Source organism: Pelophylax lessonae (assembly GCF_965119305.1).
Source record: "Pelophylax lessonae genome assembly, chromosome: 1".
Lineage (NCBI taxonomy): Eukaryota > Metazoa > Chordata > Amphibia > Anura > Ranidae > Pelophylax > Pelophylax lessonae.
In genome coordinates, this window is record NC_138768.1 from 701,164,950 (window position 1) to 701,190,228 (window position 25,279).

The window sequence follows — 25,279 nt, forward strand, 5'->3', positions numbered from 1 at the left end:
GCTTCTAATAGACAGGTTGATTATCGGGTTTGATAGATTGTTTTAGACACAACCTGGTAATAATCCTGGATATCAGACTAATACAATTTTTTTAATGAAAAATAATTAGTTAAAATGTTTAATCTGGAGGGGCATCACAAGGTAACCAAAGACTCAAACCAGCAATATTCCATTTAAGCTGGCCAAACATTGATTGAAATTCAGCCAGTTCAGCAGCCTATCAGAAAAAAAATGCTGCTCATTAGGTAGCTATATCCGGCAGCGCTGATCAGTGTATTTTGATTGCGGGGAAGTCTCTCTGATGTCATAACACAATAGTTCAGCAATGGTGATTCCCCCCTTCCACCTTGAATGTGTGGATGGGGCAATTGGGTACATTTTTATTCAACCCGCTATTTGAAATAAAAAAAAAAGATTAATGCATAGGTTGCCTTAGTCGTTATTTCTCAGGCTGGGCCACTGATGTCATTCTGGTGATACAGAGCTTTGCCAACAAGATTCACAACAGATAGTGATAGTTGCAGCAGGAACAGACTCATTTATTTGTGTTTACTTGGGCTTTTGGACATAACATTTTTTTCTCTCCGACTTCTGACTCCTGAAAAGAAGGCTAAGAACCCACCTTCAACCAATACGTGTATTCAGGTTTGATTAGAGTGATAATGGTTTGAAACCTCTCTCAGGCTGGTTTTATTGCTGTCTGCGACCATTTTTATTTCTATCTGTGTGGGTACAGGCAGGGCAGTCATCAGAAATTTTGGGGCCCCCTTACACAGCTTTAGACCTGGGCTCCCCAGGGCCTGAAAAACCAAATTCCCCAGATCACGCCCACTGGTTGTCCCACCAAATATGTCCACTGGCCTTCCGAGTGCTTCAGTGTACCCACCTATTTTTACACTCTTACAACTTAAAGTGGTTCTAAAGGCAGAAGGTTTTTTTATCTTAATGCATTATGCATTAAGATAAAACATTTTCAGTGTGCAGCTCCCCCTCAGCCCCTTTAATACTTACCTGAGCCCATCTTGATCCAGCAATGTTGCACGAGAGATTCGGCTGCCCGGGACTCTCCCTCCTCATTGGCTGAGACAGGAGCAGGGTGCCAATGGCTCCCGCTGCTGTCAGTCAAAGTCAGTGACCCAATGAGGTGAGAGCTCCATGTCTGAATGGACACACAGATCAGCAGCTCAGCTCAGGTGCCCCCATAGCATGCCGCTTGCTGTGGGGGCATTCGGCGGGAGCTCCGAAGGGGGACCCAAGAAGAGGAGGATCTGGGCTGCTCTGTGCAAAACCACTACACAGAGCAGGTAAGTATAATATGTTTGTTATTTTTAAATAAAAGAATGAGACTTTAATATCACTTTAACATATGAAAAGTGTATCGCATTTCTCCACCTCCCCTCTCCACAATGTAACTCTCATCCTCATCCCCACCCAGAATCATCCACTCTCCTGGAGAGGGATGAGGATGATTCTGGGTGGAGATGGGGATACATTGTGGAGAGGGATGGATGATTCTGCATTGGGATGAGAGTTACATTGTGAAGAGGCTCTCCAAAATCCAAAAAATCTCCAAAACTTTCATCCCCACCCAAAAACATCCTCATCCGTTTTCACAATGTAACTCCACCATGTTACTTTGTCAGGGTCAGGTGTATAATGTCCCATCTGGGGAGAATAAATACACTCCACTCCACACACCAAGCTACAACAGCATGCTGTACACACACTGACTTGGGGATTTACCCTCCATGCTGCTCTTTCAAATCTGCATACACCTGAGAGGGCTGGGTCCAACCACTGCCGTGGCTGCCCACACCCCCTCCCCAAGTCCCGCCCAATCACATTACTAACCTAGCAGCAGGCTCCACCTCAGCAGGGTTGGAAGCCGAGTGAGTGTTGAATCATGGATCACCTGGGGGGGGGGGGGGGCCTGGGGCGGGCGGAACACAGGGAGGAGGAATCAGTGTCCCAACTGCAGCAGTTTGTGTGCAGGGCTGCAGGTAGTGCTTTTCTGTTGCGGACGGCACATGGGCCAGTGGCTGGCTGCGAAAAGTTTTAATTTTATTATGCTGCTGCTGTAGGGGTACAGGGCCAGCCGGGCCCCTTACAAGTGTATTGGCTGTACCCTTGGGTACAGGGACAGAAAATAAGATAATTTTTCCAACAGAGAGTACAACGCAATATTATATTCTAATGCTTTTGTCTTTTGGGCCATAGCCTATGTCTTGGGCCATGTACAGAGGGAGCCTTTTTTGTGTATGTCTGTATATACTGTATATATACTGTGTGTGTATATATATATATATATATATATATATATATATATATATATATACATACATACATACACAGACTGCTCAAAAAAAAAATAAAGAAACACTTTTTAATCAGAGTATAGCATCAAGTCAATTAAACGCCTGGGATATTGATATGGTCGGTTAAGTAGCAGGGGGGTTGTTAATCAGTTTTAACTGCTTTGGTATTAATGGAACGAACAACAGGTGCACTAGATGGGCAACAATGACACACCTCCAAAACAGGAATGTTTTTTTCAGGTGAAGGCCACTGACATTTTTTCCTACTCATCTTTTCTGAATGTTTTTCACTAGTTTTGCATTTGGCTAGGGTGAGTGTCACTACTGGTAGCATAAGGCGGACCCTATAGAGCTTTCACAGGCAGCCCAACTCCTCCAGGGTGGCGTATCAATACATATCCTTGCCAGAAGTTTAGCTGTGTCTCCCAGCACAATCACAAGAGCATGGAAGGAGATTCCAGGAGACAGGCAGTTACTCTAGGAGAGCTGGACAGGGCCAAAGAAGGTCCTTAACCCATCAGCAGGACTGGTATCTTCTCCTTTGTGCAATGAGGAACAGGATGAGCACTGCCAGAGTCCTACAAAACGACCTCCAGCAGGCCCCTGGTGTGAATGTCTCTGACCAAACAATCAGAAACAGACTTTGTGAGGGTGGCCTGAGGGCTCAACATCCTCTAGTGGGCCCTGCGTTTACTCCCCAGCACCATGGAGCTTGATTGGCATTTGCCATTGAACACCAGAATTGGCAGGTCCACCACTGGCGTCCTGTGCTTTTCACAGATAAGAGCAGGTTCACCCTGAGCATGTGACAGACGTGAAAGGGTCAGGGGGAAGCCGTGGAGAGCATTATGCTGCCTGTATTATTGTTGAACATGACTGCTTTGGTGGTGGGTCAGTGATGACCTGGGGAGGCATATCCATGGAGGGACGCATAGACCTCTACAAGCTAGACAATGGCACCCTGACTGCCATTAGGTATCGGGATGAAATCCTTGGACCCATTGTCAGACCCTACACTGGTGCATTGGGTCCTGGGTTCCTCCTGGTGTACGACATTGCCCGGCCTCATGTGGCGAGAGTATGCAGCCAGTTCCTGGAGGATGAAGGAATTGATACCATTGAATGGCCCCCACATTCGCCTGACCTTAATCCAACAGAACACCTCTGAGACATTAGGTTTCGGGCCATCCAACACCGTCAGGTTGCACCTCAGTCTGTTCAGAAGCACAGTAATGCCCTGGTCCAGATCTGGGAGGAAATACCCCAGGACACTATCCGTCCTCTCATTAGGAGCATCCCCCGATGTTGTCAGGCATGCATACAAGCACGGGGGGATCATTCAAACTTCTGAGTTTCATTTTGAGTTGCTGCAATGAAATTACAGCAAAATGGACTAGCCTGCTGCAACATTTTTTTCTTTTTGATTGTCGGGGTGTCATTGAATTTAGCCCTCTGTAGGTTGATAATTTTAATTTCCCAATTGAGTGTTTTCAAAGTGTTCATTTAATTTTTTTGAGCAGTGTATATATATATATATATATATATATATACAGTATATATATATATATATATACACAGTGTGTATATATATATATATATATATATATATATATATATATATATATATATATATATATATATATATAGTATATATGCATATGTATGTATACTGTATATGTATGCATGTGTATGGACATATGGTATAGCCCTACTATTCTTGGTCTGAAAGTCAGCACCATTACAGTCTGTATCATGCAAAATTATCACTCCACCATATACTAGGATGCGCGTTACAAGAATTTCCAGAAAACCTCAGCGTGCATCAAATGCAAAAGCCCACACTCTCCGTCAAGACAGTCATATTATGCACCTGTGCTAAAATAGGTTGCTTGACCGCTTGACCCTAGGAAGGGTATCCAGCAACCTTATGAATGTGAGTGTACGCTTACTACACTTTTTGCCGTACTTTACCCATACATACAAATAATACTACCCTTAGAAGAATTTCTCTCATGCCTATTCATCACTCTTTTACTCCTGGTTCTTGTTCACCTGGAGCACCACTGACTCAACACAGAGAGATGACCAAGAAAAGGTTTTGAACCCAACTATTAATTGCTGTCAATGTTCCTTTTAGGAAGATGCATTTAATGCCCTGTACAGACACTGGGGTAGGAAGTAATGTGAAACCTCCTTAACAGGGACACTAACAGCAAAGCAAGCCAACTAGGTTTTCCAGTTCTTCCTTGTCCTATCCAAAAGTAAAAGAAAAAAAATTAAAACTTTTGTCCAGTTATTTACAGTATTAAGAGTAGGTTTTGAAAGGATAATATGTACTGCTCAAAAAAAATCTCTGTAGATAGCATGGTGGAAAGAGGACCATGAAGCAGGAGATTTTGATACTGGCCCTGCGGGAGCATAGGTAGGGCATCTGCTTATACAAATTACTCAACTGTCCAAAAATATCAAAGATTCCACTCTATTGTCAATTGTGCACCATGGAATTATCACAGAAGGGACAATTTTCTTTCCATGAGTGGTTGTTTCTGCAATGAGCAGACAACCGTAGGAAAGGTGCCACCTTTGGATCAGAAATACATCTTATTTTACTTAAGATAAACAGCATGCCACATGGAAGGTAGAATGTCAGTTATGCACCCTACTCGGCCATGCTCGGGACATGATGCCCCCCCCCCCAATGCTAGAGTGAAGGACTACTTGCTTCACTATTGTTAGATATCTGCTTTCATTTTTATTTTGATACACAGTAAAGAATTATGACATGCTCATTAGTACAAAGACGTATGCAGTGCCAGTGTAACTGAGAGAGGTCTATTGTCTGCTACCTAAATCACCTTTGTTTGTGACAGCTTCCCGTAGCAGCATGTCTCTACTTGGGCGGCCAGGGAAATGACCCCCTTGGGAGCAGTTTATCCTGGTCATTAATGTTATGTGCTCAAGAAAAATGCCATCAAAGTCCTCAATCTTTCTTGAGGAAAGCAGTTACTTCTTTAGAGCTTATAATGAAGGAAGAAAAACACTTGCTGAACTACTTCTCCTCATGTTCAGCATAAATAAAATTGCTGTTCAAAATGTTTACTTTTTATCATTTTTACTAATGACATTTTCTCTTTATAGGGCTCTTATTTCTTGTTATTGTCATATGAAAATATTATTTCTCTTTTTCAGATACTATCCTTGCTGGCAAATCAATAACATTCTATATCTTTTATTATGGTGTTCTTTTTTTTATTCATGACACAATGCAAACGCTCTAATGCATTTGAGTCATCATAGTCTCAGGGTCTTGTTTTACAGAGCATTATCAATCAACAAAAGACAAGTAATTACATTTTTGTTTCTATGGATTCTTTCCACTTTGTAATAAAAGTGGAGGCACCCATGGATTTATGAGTGGCACTGTGGAAACCCGGCTGCATATTTTCAATCATGATGGATTAAACAGTACAAAGGTGCCTAGGAGAAGCTTTACTCTAACCAGTTCTTTATGATCTATTTAGGGTATTATTATACTGTATGTCTATAAGAATGTTTCCTGGTCAAATTTTCTTAGAAGAAGAATCAATAGACTGGTATGGATTGTCTAGCCAATAACTAGAGATAAAATTTGTTTTCTGAATGCTGCTGCCTCCCTGTTCTAGGAGAAATATGCATGTTCAGTAAATATTTGCGTGTATGTTTTGTGATGGGTGTTGGTTAGTGATGACCCTCACACCAGAACACCGCGAACAGAGGAAATGTTTGTTCGAACAAACTAAACCCCATTGAAGTCTATGGGAGTCGAACCTCGAAAATCAAACTGCCTCATTTTGAAGGCTTAAATTTAAGTTATTGCCCCAAAAATGTGTATGGGGGTCTGGGTACTGACCTGGGGAACATGTAGCAATGAAAAAAATGTTTTTAAAAATGATCGTTTTTAAAGGAGCAGTGATTTACTGATTTTAATGAGGCTTAAAGTGAAACTATAAAAATGAAAAATTCCTTCATATATCGTGCCTTGGGGGTCCCTTGAATGTGCCTGTAAAGTAGTGCATCTCTAGGATGTATGTAGCATGCTGCAGCAATACTGACATTTCTAAAGCAAAAAATGTCATATACAAATATACATACAAATTTCAAATCAAATGTACTTGTCATACAGGTGCAGAAAAATTGGGGCTTGGTTATTGGTGGTGCCTGAACACCCCAACCCCTCACAGTTACTTTTGCTGGGCACAGGGACAGGCCCTGCCATTAGAAATTAGATACAAAATTGAAATCGCATGAACTTGTCATACGGTGCAGAAAAATTGTGCCTAAGTTGTTGGTGGTGCCTGAACACCGTAACCCCTCGCAGTTATTCTTGCTGGGCGCAGGAAGGGGCCCTAATGCTAAAAAATTCATACAAATTTGAAATTGCCTGTACTTGTCATACAGATGCAGAAAAATTGGGCCTTTGGTGTTGGTGAAGCCTGAAAACCGCAAATCCTCGCAGTTACTCTTGCTGGGTCGCAGGAACAGGACCTGCTGGTAAAAATTCCTTACTAATTTTAAATTGGCAAAGATCAAGTGTTGTATGTGTTCTTATCAGTGATCTAGTGGGGGCGCTGTGCTGTCATCTGACCTGGCCAAGGTTGCGTGGCAGCTATGCAAACTGGCTGGAGTGATGGGGACCAGGAAGGTTAGTATCGGCAGGAACTGATACTGAAATTGGGCCTTGGTTGTTGGTGGTGCCTGAACACCACAACCCCTCGCAGTTACTCTTGCTGGGTGCAGGAACGGAATCTGCTGGTAAGAATTCCATACAAATTTGAAATTGCATGAGCTATACAGGTGCCAAAAATTGGGTCTTTGCTGTTGGTGTTGCCTGAACACCGTAACCAAGCCCTCACAGTTACTCTTGCTGGGTGCAGGAACTGGACCTGCTGGTAAGAATTCCATACAAATTTGAAATTGCATGTACTATACAGATGCCAAAAATTGGGCCTTTGCTGTTGGTGGTGCCTGAACACCGTAACCAAGGCCTCGCAGATACTCTTGCTAGGTGCAGGAATGGGACCTGCTTGTAAGAATTACATACAAATTTGAATTTGCATGAGCTATACAGGTGCCAAAAATTGGGCCTTTGCTGTTGGTGGTGCCTGAACACCGTAACCAAGCCCACGCAGATACTCTTGCTGGGTGCAGGAACAGGACCTGCTGGTAAGAGTTACATACAAATTTGAAATTGCATGAGCTATACAGATGCCAAAAATTGGGCCTTTGCTGTTGGTGGTGCCTGAACACCGTAACCAAGCCCTCACAGTTACTCTTGCTGGGCGCAGGAATGGGAATTGCTGGTAAGAATTCCATACAAATTTGAAATTGCATGTACTTGTCATACAGGTTTAAAAATATTGGGCCTTTGGTGCTGTTGGCGCCTGAACACCATAACCCCTCACAGTTAGCAGACCCAGGGACAGGGCCTGCTGTTAAAAATGACATACAACATTTAAATGTGCAGAAAAATTAGGCCTTGGGGGTTGGTAGTGTCCTAAAACAAAAACATTGTACAAAGGTAGCAGAATCAAGGTAGAGGAATAGGATAGGCAGCATATGTAGTCTTCAAGGGATAGCAGACCGCTAGCAAACTCAATCAGTTACATCAGCATCAGGGGCTTGATAGCTCTTGTTGATCCAGGACTGGTTCATTTTGATAAAAGTCAGCTGGTCAACAGAGTCTGTGGACAGACGCACTCTTTTGTCCATCACAAAACCTCAAGCAGCACTAAACGTCTGTTAGGAAAGCTCACTGGACACAGGACAGGCCAGTAGCTCCATTGCATATTGAGCAAGTTCTGGCCAGTGGTCTATCCTCAAGACCCAGTAACCCAGTGGATTCTCAGCTGGCAAAGTCTCCAAGTCTGCTTTTGCACCTAGATAATAATGCAGCATATGATGGAGACGCTACCGATGGTTGCTTAAACCTAACAGCCCTGGGTGCTTCTGAGGACAAAACTGTTTAAAGGCATCGGTCAGCCGGCCGCCTTCTCCACCGCTCCTCCTTTGGTTAAACGATGCCTCAGAAACACGTCCAGAGAATGTTGACCTCCTAGTGTCTGAAAAGGTGGTACACAAATTTTTTTTCAAGGCCTCCTCAAGATGTTTTATCCTCTGCTCCCTCTGGGAAGGCAGGATGAGCTCTGCAACTTTACCCTTTAAACGTAGATCAATAAGGGTTGCCAACCAGAAATTATCCCTCTCCTTGATAGCACGAATCCTCAGGTCCTTTCACAGGCTTTGCAGAATTAGGGAGCCCATGCAAAGTAAGTTGGAGGAGGCATGAGCTTCTGAGTCCTTGGGGTCACTAAGGATGACATTGTCAGCAGGAGCAACCTCTCCCCATACATGTACAACTCCTGGGGTTTCTGGGGAATCAAAACCATCCCCTGAAGACTGCTGTATGCTATCCTCTACATCCATGCTGCCGAAATCCTAATCCTCCTCTTCCTCCTGTGTGTTTTGTGGCCCTGCAGGAAAGATTTCTGCATAAAGGGGGCCCTGTGAGGAAAGGAAGTCCTCCTCTTCTTGCCGCTGTTCTGCCTCAAGTGCCCTGTCCATGATTCCACGCAGCGTGTGCTCCAGCAGGTAGACTAGCGGGATAGTGTCACTGATGCATGCATCATCCCGGCTCACCATCTTTGTGGCCTCCTCAAATGGTGACAGGACAATGCATGTATCTTTAATCAAAAGCCACTGGCGTGACAAAAAAAAGCTAAGTTCCCCTGACCCTGTCCTTGTGCCATACTCGCACAGGTACTGATTGATGGCCCTCTGCTGTGTGTGCAGCATTGCCAACATTGAGTTCCACCTGGTGGGCATGTCACAAATGAGGCGGTTGGTGGGCAGGTTGAATTCTCGTTGAATGTCAGATAAGCGAGCACTGGTATTGAACGAACAGCGGAAATGGCCACAGACTTTTCTGGCCTGCCTCAGGAGATCTTGGAAGCCCGGGTATCTGCTCAAGAAATGCTGCACCACCAAATTCAGAACATGTGCCAAGCATGGAACATGTGTCAAGTGTCCCTGTCGGAGGGCAGAGAGAATGTTGGTGCCATTGTCACATACAACCATTCCTGGCTCAAGCTGTCATGGCGTCAACCATCTCTGAGCCTGCCCCTGCAGAGCTGACAGAATCTCTGTCCCCTAGACAGACCAACTGAAGCACAGTATGGCATCTTTTAGCCTGACTGCTTGCCTAGCCCCTTGAACGCTTAGGGACCACTGCTGCTTCAGAGGACAATTGAGCTGAAGAGGACACGGAGGAGGAGGAGGTGGCAGAACCAGCGCCAGGTGTGATGGGGCAGAACCAGCACCAGGTTTTTGGAGGCGTGGTGGCAAAACAAGCTGCAACACCGAACCCTGTCCTGCATCCTTCTCAGCTGCCAGCAGAGTTACCCAGTGTGCCGTGAAAGAAATGTAACGTCCCTGTCCACGTCTGCTGGACCAAGAGTCAGCAGTAATGTGCACCTTCCTGCTGACCGCTTTGTCCAACGAGGCCAAAACACTACCTTCCAAATGACGGTAGAGAGCCGGAATGGCCTTACGAGAAAAAGAAATGCCTTTTTGGGACCTGCCACTGTGGTGCAGCACATTCCACAAATTTGTGAAAGGGAGCTGAGTCTACCAGATGAAAAGGCAGCAACTGTAATGCTAGCAATTTGGTGGGGCTAACATTAAGACGCTGAGCATGTGGATGGCTGGGACAGTATTTCTTTCTACGGTTCAAAAACTGGGGTAGTGAAATTTGCCTGCTGCTAAAATCAAGTGGTGATGTACTGCTAGCAGATTGGGTGCAAGTCTCTGTGCCACTCATTGCTATACTATCATCCCTCTCAATGCTGGTATTTTAGAAGGCATGAGGTATAGTAGGGTTAGAGATCACAGATAAGGAGCAAAGTGATGTATGCTTGTTTTGATCTGGTGCCTCTTTCAGGTGCTGTTGCCAATGGACTGCATGGCAGGTCGTCATATACCTTCCAAGCATGTGGTGCCCAAGTGGCTGGTGTTCTGGCCACCCCCTCTCTCTAGGCTCACATTATTCCCTTCATCAGCCTTCGAACCAACATCACAGCTTTCAAATTTCTGCGCATCTTCCAGCAGCATGTCACTGACACTATGATCGAATAGTTCAGGTGACTCCTCGGTGCATGATGGTGGGAAGGAAGAAGGAATAGCTGTGGAGAAGGAGCCTGTGGAATGGGCCGCTTTGGCAGCTGCGGTGGAAGGCAAACTACTGTGAGCGTGGGTGTCAGAGGACGAGGAGGATGAGGACAGCTTATTGATCCACTCCACCAACTCTTCCACATGTTGTGGCTGAATAGCATGGGCATCACCGGAAATAAAGGAAGGGGGAGCCCCGCCTGCAGAGGGTGCACTATGTCGACTGTGACCACCACTTTTCACAATGGACACAGAGGCTGCTTGCCCTCTTTTTGTGGCCTGTGAGAGTCAGCTTCTCCTTGTTGGCGTTTCGGACATGATGTTGATACAGATCAATATAGGGTATACGCAACTGACCAATAGATACTCAATGACCTGATATGATGTAATCAATAGCCCTATAGATGAGCTGTGCTACTTATAGGATGAATGCAAGTGACCAATTAACAATACTCTCACTGATATGATGTAATCTATAGCCCTGTCGATGATCTGTGCTGCTTATAGGATGTACCCAAGTGACCGATTAACAATACTCTCACTAATATGATGTAATCTATAGCCCTATAGACGATCTGTGCTGCTTATAGGATGTACCCAAGTGACCGATTAACAATACTCTCACTGATATGATGTAATCTATAGCCCTATAGATGATCTGTGCTGCTTATAGGATGTACCCAAGTGACCGATTAACAATACTCTCACTGATATGATGTAGTCTAAAGTCCTATAGATGATCTGTGCTGCTTATAGGATGTACCCAAGTGACCTACTAACAATACTCTCACTGATGTGATGTAATCTATAGCCCTATAGATGAGAAATCTCCCTCCCTCCCTCCCTGCTAGGAATGAATGACTGGCACTGCACTGTCTGACAAACTGCAAAGAAACAAATCTCTCCCTGCCTGAAACACGTTCCTGGCCCTCCCTACACTGCTAGGAATGTCTCTCTGCACTGTCTGTCAAACTCCAAAAAAAAGCTACTCTCGCCCTGCCTCACATGCTTCCCTCTCCCTGTCTCCTCGCCCGCACAATCACACTACACGCTGGGCAGCCTTTATGTAGTGTGGGGCGCGTACTTGGCCTCTGAGCCATGATTGGCTAAAGGCAGCCTGCATTTAGTCCAATCATGCCAGAGATCATTTGATTGGTCAAAGCATGAGGTCAGGGTGCATGCTTTGGCCAATCACATAACGTGTTGCACGCGTGGCGCGCGTGAAGTCCATTATGGGAATCTCAAATTTCCCGCGAAGAAACACATTTGTTCGTCAAATGACTAATGTTCGAGTCGAACTTAGCTTCGACTCGAAGCTCATCCCTAGTGTTGGTTAGCTCATATGGTAGATGTGTTTTTGTAAGTAAAACAAACAGTATGTCATGATGGCGCTCTACTAATGTAAGTAGGTGGTGAATGGAAACATTTAAAAGGATGGTCTGGGGGGAATAAAAAAAGGGGGGAGGGGTGTTGTCAGTTCCAATCAATCTGTAATGCATAATGAGGAGGCAACATTTAGCAGATGCCAGCTGGAGCAAGGAGGAGCTCTGGAGGACAAGAAACAAGAGAGAGCAGCGCCGGTATAGTGTAGCAGATCATTTAATTATATCAAGATAACATAAAAACTCACTTCAAGGTAAGGATATATCAGTGTAGTAAGGATGACAGTTCACCTGCTTTCTTCCTAGTGAGTGCAGGGCGGAGTAGGAGCAGTCCTGTGGGGAGGCTGGTTGTAGGCATCTGTAGCCCGCAGTTCGGCAGCGGTGTGAGACTCGCGGCTGTGCTCCGGCTTCCGGGCAGATGACGTCACATCCGGTTAGGAGAAAGAGCAGGAAGTGCGCACGTTCGGAGCATCCATGCTCCTTTGTCAGGCTGTGCAGGGGCCATCTTTGGACAGGGAATATACAGTATACCCTGTTATATGAACAATGGGTGAGCCGGGATACATTTAAATGATAAAATCTATAGTGGCATCAGTCTTTTAGGTAAAAATAAAGAGTGGAATGGAGGCAAGTGTACATAGAGTATGGCAAGGAAAACAATGGTAATTATAGAAAATATAACCTTAAAAAAATAAAAATTTAAATAAAATGAAAACCATTGAAAATGAGAAAATAAAAAATATATTAAAAAAATAATAACAGATTGAGATTAAAAAATAAAAATAAAAATTAACAAATTAATTAATTTAAAAATATATAAAAAATGATAAACATAAAAATACCCGGAAGCGGCCATGTGAAGGCGCGCTCTGTGACTCTCTCCGCTGCCGGCTGCATCTCCGACGCTAGAGGTACAGGAGACGCCGAGGAGAGATACGAGGGAGCCGGATGCCATACGGAGGAAACCACGGGTGGAGGAATGTGCCATCCGCAAGTGCCGAGCTCCCACACAGCTGACGGAGGGGCAGAAAAGAAGCGGAGCAGCCTCTACACCTTTGTACCGACCGGGGGTTAACAGCCGCGGTCCGGGAAGAAGGATACACGGGGTGCCGTGAGGAGAGGTGAGAGAGCCGAGCACTGAAGAAAGGAAGCTACAGATGAAGGAATGAGTCATCTGGAGCACCGAGCACTCACCTCCGATACAGGAACAGGCAAGCAATACACGGACCAGGACCAGACACCTAGGACCAGGAAGGATGTGATAACCTTCTCCATTACAGCGTGGAGTACTCAGACAGATAGCCCGACCCCCTCTCCGGCCCTACCGAATAACTGTGAGTACCGCGGAGCATACAAAAGCCATGATTAATATGAAATGATACACGTTATCCATATGCTTTATATGTACGGACTAAAGAGAGAGTAAGAGACTGCCAAAAATTATAAAGAAAAGGTAGTTTGGTGAAGGGAGCTGAACTACTAAGAAAGTGTGTAAAAAGCTGGAAGGTAGAGAGGGGGCTATCTACTTCAATAACCCATAAAAGTAAACGGGAGATATAAAGAAACATGTGACCTGAGTATAAAGATAAGAGGCAGTAGGCGAAGACCATCACTATTAGACCGGGCTAACTGAAAGGAAATAGACTGAATTCCATCTAATAGAGGAGAAGGAAAAGTATACCTGGAGAGTAAAAGCCTCGACTCTTTAGGATAAGAGAGGAGGATGACACTTACTAAAAGACGAAAAGGAAGGAAGAGTGCAGGAAAAGCAGGAAAAGCACAGATAAGTAAAACGGAAGGGGAAATTTACCGTTTTTTCACTAACAGCCAGAAACCCTCTAAGGGCTTAAAATTGACATTTAAAAGCCCAGAAGCCAGTGATATACCAAATTCATTGGAAACCACCCCCTCTATAGAAGGAGAGGCCAATAGTGCAATGAGTAGCCAAAGAGAGACCCCGATATCCTGTATACTCACACAAACCGCTACACAGAACTCTGAACTCAAAGCCATGTTGCAGGCACTACCGACAAAAGCGGACATTGAACAAATGATTAGCAGAATAGAGGAAAAACACCAGCAAGAAACACAAGAATTAAAAAAAGATATACAAGACATCACAGCCCGCCTAGTAGAAGAGGAGACATCCATTAACTCGATAAAAGAAAGATTGCTAGCCTTAGAGTCAAAACGAGACACCCAAAAAGAAACAGAGGACGCAATACAATTACAGCTGGAGGATATAGAAAATAGAAGTTGCCGTAGTAATTTGCGACTACGAGGTATAGCTGAAACTATTAGTAATGAAAAACTAGCTGAGGCGGCGAAGGAGATCTTTAAACAGGTCTTAAAAGACAAATACCCAGGAAACCTTGAAATAGAGAGGATCCATAGAACCAGTGGCCCTAGAAGTAAAGAAGAAAAGAGACCTAGAGACGTGATCTGTAAAATACACCATTATACGCATAAAGAGATGGTCCTGAGACTATCCTGGGAAGCCCAAGATATAACAATGGATGGGGTACCAGTAAAGATATACTCAGATATCTCCAGAGGAACATTGCGGAGAAGAGCGATCCTAAGACCATTACTGGATTTGGCCAGAAAAGCGGGGTGTACGTATAGATGGGGATTCCCCTTCTATGTAACGTTCCACAGAAATGGTAGATACTTCAATCTTAGAACATACCAGGACAAAGTTGCATTCTGTCGATTTATAGAGACAGAACCCATACAGGTTACCAACTGGCCAGTCGTATACCTAGGGAAGGAGTTCCTGAGTATCCCCAGCAACAAAAGGAAGGGACAGACACACTAGAAGAAGAAGTGATAAGAGAGAGATGAACAACCTTGGAAGAAACATGGCAGAAGAGGGACTCTTCTAACTATTAGCATACCTTAGATACATTTTAGTGAAGAAAGGGTTTTTCCCCTTTTTCTCTTTTTTTTTTTTTGTGTGAGGTTTTTAGATTTTGTACACTTGAGAGGCATGTCTTTATGCTTTTCTTTTCCCTTTTTTTTTTTTTTTTAACTATACACAATGCACCCCCTCACCATTAAGTAACTTATTTTGATAATTTAATGAGAGGATTTTTTTTCTTTTTCTTCCTTCCTATTTGAAAACAACCACGAGAGATTTCTGCTCTTTAAACCTTTTTTTTTTTTTTTTTTTTCTTTCACACTTGGGAGGAATACCCTTTTCTCTTGGAACCTCCCCTTCAAATTAAGCACGTGAGAATTTTTTTTTTTTTTTTTACACTTGGGAGGAATACCCTTTTCTCTTGGAGCCTCCCTTTTAAATTAAGCACGCAAGAATTTTTTTTTTTTTTTCTTTTCTTCCTTTCACATATTACACCACCACCTCACTATTAAGTAATTACCTTAACAATTTAATGAGAGGATATTTTTTCCTTACTGGTTTAGATATAGTCACGAGTGATTTTTGTTTTTTCCTGCTTCTTTTTTGGGGAAATGTGGGGATAAGAATATTATATGTGTATCAAGGTATGATGCTATACGAAATTATACAAGAGAATGGTAGTATTGTAAGCATAAGATAGGGAAAATGTGGTACTTATCCACCCTCTGCACGTACCTTCGCGAGTTCGCGAGGGGGATGGGATGGAGAAGCAGGGGAGAGGAGAGACAAAAGAAACAGAGTGTTTTTTATTCTTTTTTTTATGTTATTTCTCTCCTCTTCTCCCTTTGTTGGGTCGTCTCTCTCTCGCTTTCCCTCCATCTCATTCCCCTTTAAGAATGAGAGGGGAGGGTAGAAGAAGGATTAGAATAAATATACCGGTAGGATATTATTATTTTTTTTTTCTCCTTTTTATATTAAAATTGAAAAAGTTGGAGATGTAAGAGGGCAGCGGAGAGTCACGCCGGGGTAGGCCCCTATTTAAAAAATCCACACAAGTTGCACTTAGCAGCGCCGTGTGAGATAAGGATAGAATAACTATCCAGATTGACGAGGGGAGGAACCGGAACCTTTCAGGGACCGGAACCTCTCGGCCGTTAATTAGTTGGGGTTTCCTTTTCTTTTTTTTTTTTTTTTCTCCGCGCAAACAGAGATGGAGGATGTACAAATTATTTTTTTTCTCCTTTTTATATTAAAATTGAAAAAGTTGGAGATGTAAGAGGGCAGCGGAGAGTCACGCCGGGGTAGGCCCCTATTTAAAAAATCCACACAAGTTGCACTTAGCAGCGCCGTGTGAGATAAGGATAGAATAACTATCCAGATTGACGAGGGGAGGAACCGGAACCTTTCAGGGACCGGAACCTCTCGGCCGTTAATTAGTTGGGGTTTCCTTTTCTTTTTTTTTTTTTTTCTCCGCGCAAACAGAGATGGAGGATGTACAAATTATCTCTTATAACGTTAAAGGACTAAATGTGCCAGAAAAAAGACATATACTATTAAAGGAATTGAAACAGCATAAAGTCAGTATAGCATTAATACAAGAGACGCATTTCAGGACAGATAAAATACCCTATCTCAAAAACCGATTTTTCCCATATACATATCACTCTACGAATTTGCAAGCAAAATCACGAGGGGTATCGATATTGATAGCAAAGGATGTCCCATGGACCCTCCAGGATAGTAGACAAGACCCAGAGGGAAGATTCCTATTTGTAAAAGGACAGATAGGTGAAAATCAGGTAACATTAGCAACACTGTACGCGCCTAATAAACGACAAGATGTGTTTATATCGAGAACTCTGGCCAGTCTCATGAGCTTCTCAGAAGGTCAGTTGATTTTAGGAGGGGACTTTAACGCGCCACCGATGCCGGCAGTAGATACCTCCTCTGGGATTTCGGCACTCTCCACTGGAATGAGTAGACGAATATTAAAGGCACTATATAAATTCCAGTTGATTGATGTGTGGAGGTTACAGCACCCCTCTAGAAAAGACTATACGTTTTACTCGATACCACATAAGAATTATTGGAGAATTGATTATTTTGCAATACCTCACGCTCAGCTACAGGCAGTGAAAAAATCAGACATTAACAGTATCACCTGGTCAGACCATGCACCTATTACAATAGTATATAGTTTAACAGAGAACCCCTTACAGAAAAGACAGTGCTGGAGGCTGAACGAGAGTTTATTGCAAAGGGAAGAAATACTAAGGGAAGTAACACAAGAGCTGAAAGCTTATTTTGAGATTAATGACCAAATTGACTGCAAGATGGGCACCCTTTGGGAGGCCCATAAGGCAGTAATTAGAGGGATCCTTATCAAGCATGGGGCACCTATAAAAAAGGAAAGAAATAAACAAATGGTACAACTACTGGACAGACTGAGAGTGCTGGAAACAAAGCACAAACAATCGCCATCGGGAATAATATGGACAGATTTAGTGACGACCAGAAAGCAGATCACAGACTTGCTACAATATAAGGCTAAGGCAGACATACAAAGGTGCCGTAAATTAAATTATGAAGCGGGAAATAAATGCGGAAAATTACTCGCTAAGACTGTCCAGGGGCAGAAGCTGAGATTATATATACCTCATATTGTACCAGCAGAAGGGACTAAGAAAACCCTACCAACACAAATAATGGAAACATTTGAAAAATATTATGCCTCACTATACAATTTAAAAGTGGAGACACCTACACAACGGGAAATTAAAAAGTACCTAAACCAGTCTAACTGACCTAAATTGTCAGAGGAAGAACAAGAATCTTTAGAAGAGGAAATTACTATAGAGGAGGTACAGCAAGCAATAAGGTCAATGAAGCCAGGGAAAGCGCCAGGACCGGATGGCTTAACAACACAATATTACCAGTTACTGTTCCACATTCTAGGCCCATACCTGGTAAAGTTGTATAATGCGACAGAACTAGACGGGACACTAAATATACACTTACGGCACACATCTCACTAATATTAAAAGAAGGTAAGGACCCAGCTGCCTGTAGCAGCTACAGACCAATATCTTTATTGAACGTGGATCTGAAGATATTCACTAAGGTGTTAGCAGATAGATTGGCAAGAATATTGCCAAAATTAATACATCTAAACCAGGTAGGCTTTATGACATCAAGAGAAGCAAAAGATAATACCACAAGAATACTCAGCCTGATTCAAATAGTAAATGAGAGGAAGATCCCGTGTGTGGTGCTGAGCGCGGATGCAGAGAAGGCATTTAACAGGGTCGGATGGCCCTTTCTGTTTGCGGTGCTCAAATACATTGGGCTGGGAAACTCGATGCTAGATAAGATAACCAGAGTATATACAAATCCAATAGCTAGAGTGAAAGCCAATGGGATAATATCAGACGCGTTTCCAATAAAGAACGGCACAAGGCAGGGGTGTCCATTGTCACCCCTCCTTTTTGCTTTGACATTGGAACCCTTCCTCTGCAGAGTCCACCTGAACCCAGACATTGAAGGAGTGAGAATAAAGGAAAAACAATACAAAATAGCCGCCTACGCAGACGATATGTTATTCTCTTTGTCTAATCCAAGTATCTCACTGCCGAATCTGATACAAGAATTCAAAAGATATGGAGTCGTATCGAACCTGAAAATTAACTTTGGGAAGTCAGAGGCAATGGGAGTGGGGATGTCATCGAACCAAATACAAATATTGAAAAACAGCTTTGGCTTCAAGTGGAATGAGACGGCAGTGAGATACTTGGGGACATATATACCAGCAAAATTAACACGAGTTTATGATCTCAACTTCTTGCCCCTGATAGCAACGACTAAGAGACTTCTAGAACAATGGCATGGAGGGATGCAGTCATGGTTCGGTAAATGTAACCTGTTGAAGATGATCGTACTACCAAAATTTTTATACCTCTTTCGAGCATTGCCAGTCAAGATACCAAACAGATTCTTTAAGGCGATACATTCGTTATTCATAATGTATATTTGGTCTCACAAAAAAGCACGTATAGCACGAGGAATTCTGACCTTACCAAAAAAAAAAGGGGGGCTTAGCATTCCCAGATATACGAGCATATTACCAGGCTACACATGTAAGTAGGATCTTGGATTGGTGGCACCATTCGGACTCTAAATTGTGGGTAGAACTGGAGCAAGCACAAACAGAGGTAAACTTGAAAAGAGCTATATGGTGCTACCGGGATTTACCCAAAAACTTAAAACACCATTTAATAATAGGAAATACACTATGTATTTGTACAAGACCAAACATATACTCTAAACTGACAACGGACAGATCCCCCTTATTTCCAATACTAGGCAATCCTCAGTTCCCCCCGGGACTAGATAATAGACAGTTTACAATATTAAGGGAAAAAGAATAGGAACAGGCTTCATCATTCCTAATACAAAAAAAATGGCTCTCAGTGACCAAATTGATAGATGAGGAAGGACCATATAATATGCCATTTTGGCAAGCAATTCAATTACACCATTATCTGATATCCATATCGAAACCAGAAGATTTCGATAGAGTACTAACGAGATTTGAACAGGCTTGTGTAAAGCCAGGGATCCTATTACGTACTCTATCGATCGCATATGGACTACTGACAAACCCAGAGGACCAACCGGAACTGCCTTGGGTGAGAAAGTGGGAGGTAGATTTGAACTGTACCTTGACAAAGGAACAGATCCAGAGGATATTGAGGTTTACCTTTGGCCCAGCTAGATGTACCAGAACACAAAAGATGAACTATAAGCTTATAACAAGATTGTACATCACGCCCAAAAAATTACAAAAGTGGTACCCAAATCAATCTAATCTATGTTGGAGATGTGGAAAAGAAGCGGGCACACTGTATCATATCTTCTGGACCTGCTCTAAGATAAAAACATATTGGGTGGGAGTGAAATCTATAGTTCAGAAAGTTGTAGAATATGAAATAGAAGAGAGCCCGACCTTTTTCTTGCTAAATATATCGGATATACCAGCAATTAAAGATCGTTGATTCCACATCTGATAAATGCGGCCAAGGCAGGTATTCCGGGCTGCTGGAAAAAAAACACAACCCCCATCGGTAACTGACTGGATAAATAGGATAGAAGATAACAGGAGATTAGAAGAATTAATTGCCACGACACAAAATAGGCAAGAAAAATATGAGAAAATCTGGAAATCATGGAATGAGTCCATAAGTTCTGAAGAAGGGAAACAATATTTGTAAAATAAAACAAAGGAATAACTCCATCTCTGTTTGCAAGATTATAATGATTTTTTTTTTTTACTTTCTTTGGGGTGGGAGGGAGGGAAGGGAAAGAGGAAAAAGAAGGGAATTTAAGGTAATAGCAAAAGAAGATGTTATATTATACATTAAGATGGAAAAGTACGGGATATTGAAAAAGTTATGTATATTTTTATAAATTCCTGAATAAAAAAGTTGATATTTGAAAAAAAAAAATACATTTTGAAAGTGGGATGGATCCTCCCAATGTATGCTCAGGTGCTTGATATGTGAAAATGCGAAAGATGTCAATGCACATACAAGGGATATGTATACAGTGGCCTGTAAGCCACTGTGAGTAGGTGGAGCTGTCAGAGAGGAGCCTAGTGGATTCTTTGATGTAGTCAGCTCGATTCTGGATGACAATGCTACCACCTTTATCTGCAGATTTAATGATGATCGCAGAGTTCCTGGTAAGCTCCTTAAGGGCAAGTTTTTCTGAGGGTGTCAAATTTGAGGAGGGGTGTATTTGACCCAAGGATGATTGGCACATGTGGTGTTTTCCGTATGACCCACTTGGTAGAAGCTTTGGATGTAAGTGCCTTTTGCGAATGTGGGCTAGAAAACTGACTTAGGCCTGAAAAGTGGTATGCTGTATAGGTGCGGAGGTGGGTAAGTGTTGGGTGAGAAAGAAGGCATGTTCGTCAGGGTCACCTGTATATAGTTCTTCAAGGTCTTCCAGGACTAGTGCTTCCTGTGTGTTGAATGGAAAGTTTTGCTAGGTGGGAGAAACAAAATCTTGGTCTTCCTCACTAGGAGATGGTGGTCCTTTTTTGGGATTGGTTTTGTTGGCTTGAATGTGAAAGAATCGTTGCACTGTAAGATTCCTAATGAATTTATTTAAGTCTAGAAAAAGGGTGAATGGATTTGGGGCTGCTGTAGGAGCAAAAGTGAGTCCTCGAGCTAAGAGAGACGAGGGACTGGAAATTAATATCTCCCTTGGATTGGCAGTTTTTCCTAATACCATTATTCCACATCACTCATTTATCACGTATACACATACCCTTTGTGACTTTTTCATGACTAATCCTTATAATTCTATTTTATCATCTAAAATCCCATATGCCCCAGTGTGTATATATATATATATATATATATCATTAGTTCATGCTCTCATACATATGTGTAGTGTCATATGCTTACACGCCACTGTATACACATCCCTTGTATGTGCATTGACATCTTTCGTATTTTCACGTATCAAGCACCTGTGAGCATACATTGGGATGATCCATCCCAATTTCAAAATGTATTTTTATTTTTATATATATTTTTTTAATTCATTTATTTAATTTGTTAATTTTTAATTTTATCTTTTATTTTATTTTTTAATCTCAATCTTTTATTATTTTTTTATGTATATATATATATATATATATATATATATATATATATATATATATATATATATTTTTTTTTCTAATTTTCAATGGTTTTATTTTTATTTGTATTTTTAATGGTTATATTTTCTATAATTACTATTGTTTTCTTTACCATACTCTATGTACACTTGTCTCCATCCCACTCTTTTTATTTTTATTTTTATTGTTATTTTTATTTTTTGACCTAAAAGACTGATGCCACTATAGATTTTATCATTTAAATGTATCCCGACCCGCCTCTTGGGTCCCATACATCCCACCCATTGTTCATATAACAGGGTATATAATCCCTGTCCAAAGATGGCCCCTGCACAGTCTGATGAAGGAGCATGAATGCTCTGAATGCATGCACTTCCTGCTCTTCCTCCTAACCGGATGTGATGTCATTGGCCTGGAAGCCGTAACAAGGCCGCAAATCTCACACCACCGCTGAACTGCAGGCTACAGCTGCCTACAACCAGCCTCCCCACAGGACTGCTCCTACTCCGCGCTGCACCCACTAGGAAGGAAGCAGATGGACTGTCATCCTTACTACACCGATATACCCTTAACTTGATGTGAGTTTTTATGTTACCTTGAATTAATTAAATAATCTGCTACACTAAGCCGGCGCTGCTCTCTCTTGTTTTGCATTTTTTTAAGTGAGTCATGTCAGTCTAAACTGCAGTTTAAGGCATGGCAGCCCATTAATATTAGCCACTTGACCTCCAGAAGGTTTTACCCACTTCACGACAAGGCCAATTTTTTGCGATATGGCACTGCATTACTTTAACTGTCAATTCCACGGTCGTGCGACACTATACCCAAATAAAACATGTCATTTTATTCCCACAGATAGAGCTTGCTTTTGATGGTATTTGATTACGGTTTTTATTTATTGTGCTTTAAACAAAAAAAGACTGCCAATTAAAAAAAAAAAAAAAATATATATTTTCTTTCTGCTATAAAACACATCCAAAAAAAATGTAAAAATTTAAATTTCTTCATCCATTTAGGCCAAAATGTATTCTTCTACATATTTTTGGTAAACAAAATCCCAATAAGGGTATACTGATTGGTTTGCACAAAAGTTATAGCATCCAAAAACTATGGTATATATATTTGTGGAATTTTTATTTATTTACTTTTATATTTATTTTTTATTATTTACTAGTAATGACGGAGGACAGCGTCTTATAGCAGGACTGCAATATTGTGGCGGACATATCGGACACCTAACTGACACTTTTGACACCTTTTTGGGAACAAGTGACACCAATACAGTGATCAGTGCTAAAAATATGCACTGTCACTGTACTAATGACACTGGCAGGGAAGGGGTTAACATCTAGTTAAATGTGTGGCCAACATGTGTTACTGTGTATGCTGTGTGCTGTTTTTACTAAGCAATGTGCTGTTTTTTACTTTCTGCTTTGCAGGAATTAAAAAAAAAACAGAACATTGCTACTGTTAGAAGAGAGCCCTGTACTTGTTTACCTACACAGGGCTCCCTTCGGTAATGTCCAGAGCCGATCGTCGGGTGTCAGCGACCAATCAGCGGCCGGCACCTGATTGGTTCATAGTGCAGCCAATCGCAGCACAGCCAGGGAGGCAGGGTGCACAGGCACGCTCCCTACCCTGGCACATTGATCACATACTAGGTATGTGATCCAGTCAGGAGAGCTGCCTTGCTGCCGTATATGTACAGCATATGGTCGGCAAGCGGTTAGGCAAAAGAAAAGAACAAGTTAACAAATAATTATTTTGCCCGCACAGTAGTTCTTCTCCAGCAAAAACATAATAACTGAAAATACAGAGCCATCTGGCATCACTTCAGCAGCACCGCTGCTCTTAGGCCCCAACTTTCTAGCTCTTCAGGCTCACTGAGCCTTAGTTGCAGCATCCCACTGCACAGGCCTACTCCTGGCCTGTAAATAGGGTTCTCTAGTCCCCCAAGCTTGTTTACTCTTCCAGAGATTTACAGGCTCCCTCCAGTCCCCTAGACTTGCTAGCCACCTCAGCTTTCTAAGTCTCCCTGACTTGTGTAGCTGTTTGGGCTATCCTAGTCCTGTGCCAAGGAATCCCCCAATCATAGGGTGCAGTCTCAAGCAGAAACAGAGAGCTCTCCTGACCAGGCTCTGTTTCCAAAATGGGAGCCCTGAGCAATGCTCAGACTTGGCTTATAACGAACCTGTGCACCTGTAGGCCTTTAATAGGAACTGCACACAGGATTGAAGGCAGGAAGACTTCTTCCTATCCATATCTCTTCAAAGTCTTCAAACTCCAGGTCCCCATCCTGGACTTCAAAACCCGTAGAAAACTGAAACCCCAGTATTCTCCACACAGAAACAATAGTCTGGAACTTGGTACTCTGCGAATCTTGTGTCATTCCTATATCCGTTTCCTAAACTCACATTGGGGCAGGGCCTCCCACTGTCGCAGTTTGTAAAATGATTGTTCATAAATTATAAATATGTAAACTCTTGTGAAAAAAAGACAGAATCTCACTTTCACAGTGGATAGTAACCACCTCCCTTTTTTAGACCCATTGTAGCAGAGTTTATTTTTTACTCAATATGCGGTATAACTGCTGAGGTTCCTGGACACACCTTGGGAAGCTTACCGCCAACAGCAGCAAAACAAAGCCAAACCTGAAAGCAGAGGTAGCTGGGTGGTTGATCCACAGCCTGGAGAGCAGCTCTTCACTGTCAGGAGTGGTGTGCAGGCAGCCAGGCAGGAGTCTAATAGCATGCAGCTTCTCCAGAAGACCTTGGAGAGCACCTTCTCAATTGCTAACAGAGTACTCCAGTGCCAGTGGGGTTTCCATTTTTCTTGGGTCCTTGGATGTTTGATACCTCAAGCTGTTCACCTGTGTTACCAGAGCTACCCTGGACTTCCCTGAGAGGGACATTATTTATGAGAATAATCCCAGATTATCAGACAGATAACTGTCTGTTTTCTGAACGGTTTTTACTGAAGTAGTGATTCTTAGCTAGACTCTCTGTTGTTATAGAGTTTTATAGCAACTATATTAGGAGACCACCCTCTCCTTGTGCCTCAGTATTAGCCCATGATTGTCAAAAGTGAATTCACTAACCAGTAGTGAGGTAAAGGAAGTGAAAGCATTTAGCCCAGAGCTGGCAACAATGAAATAATTTTACTATTTTCATATATGTTCTGATGGTCAGGGATTATGGTATAATCTAAAAGCAAATAAATTCAGTGTTCAGACACCTGGAGGTGCCTACTATCCAGCATTAGTGATATCTTCCTATTCTCTGTAAACATTGATCTATGAACAAGTTGGTCACTATGCACATTGCCCTTTATTTAGGGCTTCCACCATCCTTGGAATTCTCTAGATCAGTGGTCCTCAACTCCGGTCCTCAGGGCCCACTAACAGGCCAGATTTTAAGTATTACCTTGGGGAGATGCAGACTAGAGTACTGCAATCACTGAGCAGCAAATAATATCACCTGGGATGTATTTCAGTTATCTTGCAAATCTGGCCTGTTAGTGGGCCCTGTAGGCCACTGCTCTAGATGTACCAATTTCTATCCAGCAACAAATTCCAGATATAAAAAGAAGCTTTTCTTTTTCCTGAATTGCTCAAAACAATAAAAGGCATTGTTGTGTGGAAAATCACTCACAAGTAAAGTATACATTCATTCAGTGCACTTGGAACAATTTGCCTAATAATCAGTGCATTTCCCCTTAAGAACAAGCCTCGGGATCACATCCATAGAAAAAGGCTCTGAAGAAGAAGGCCAGTCCTTCGAAACACGTCAGCCTGAGGGTTCTCATCCAGGACCCCCCACTCCCAGGTTCAGTGATT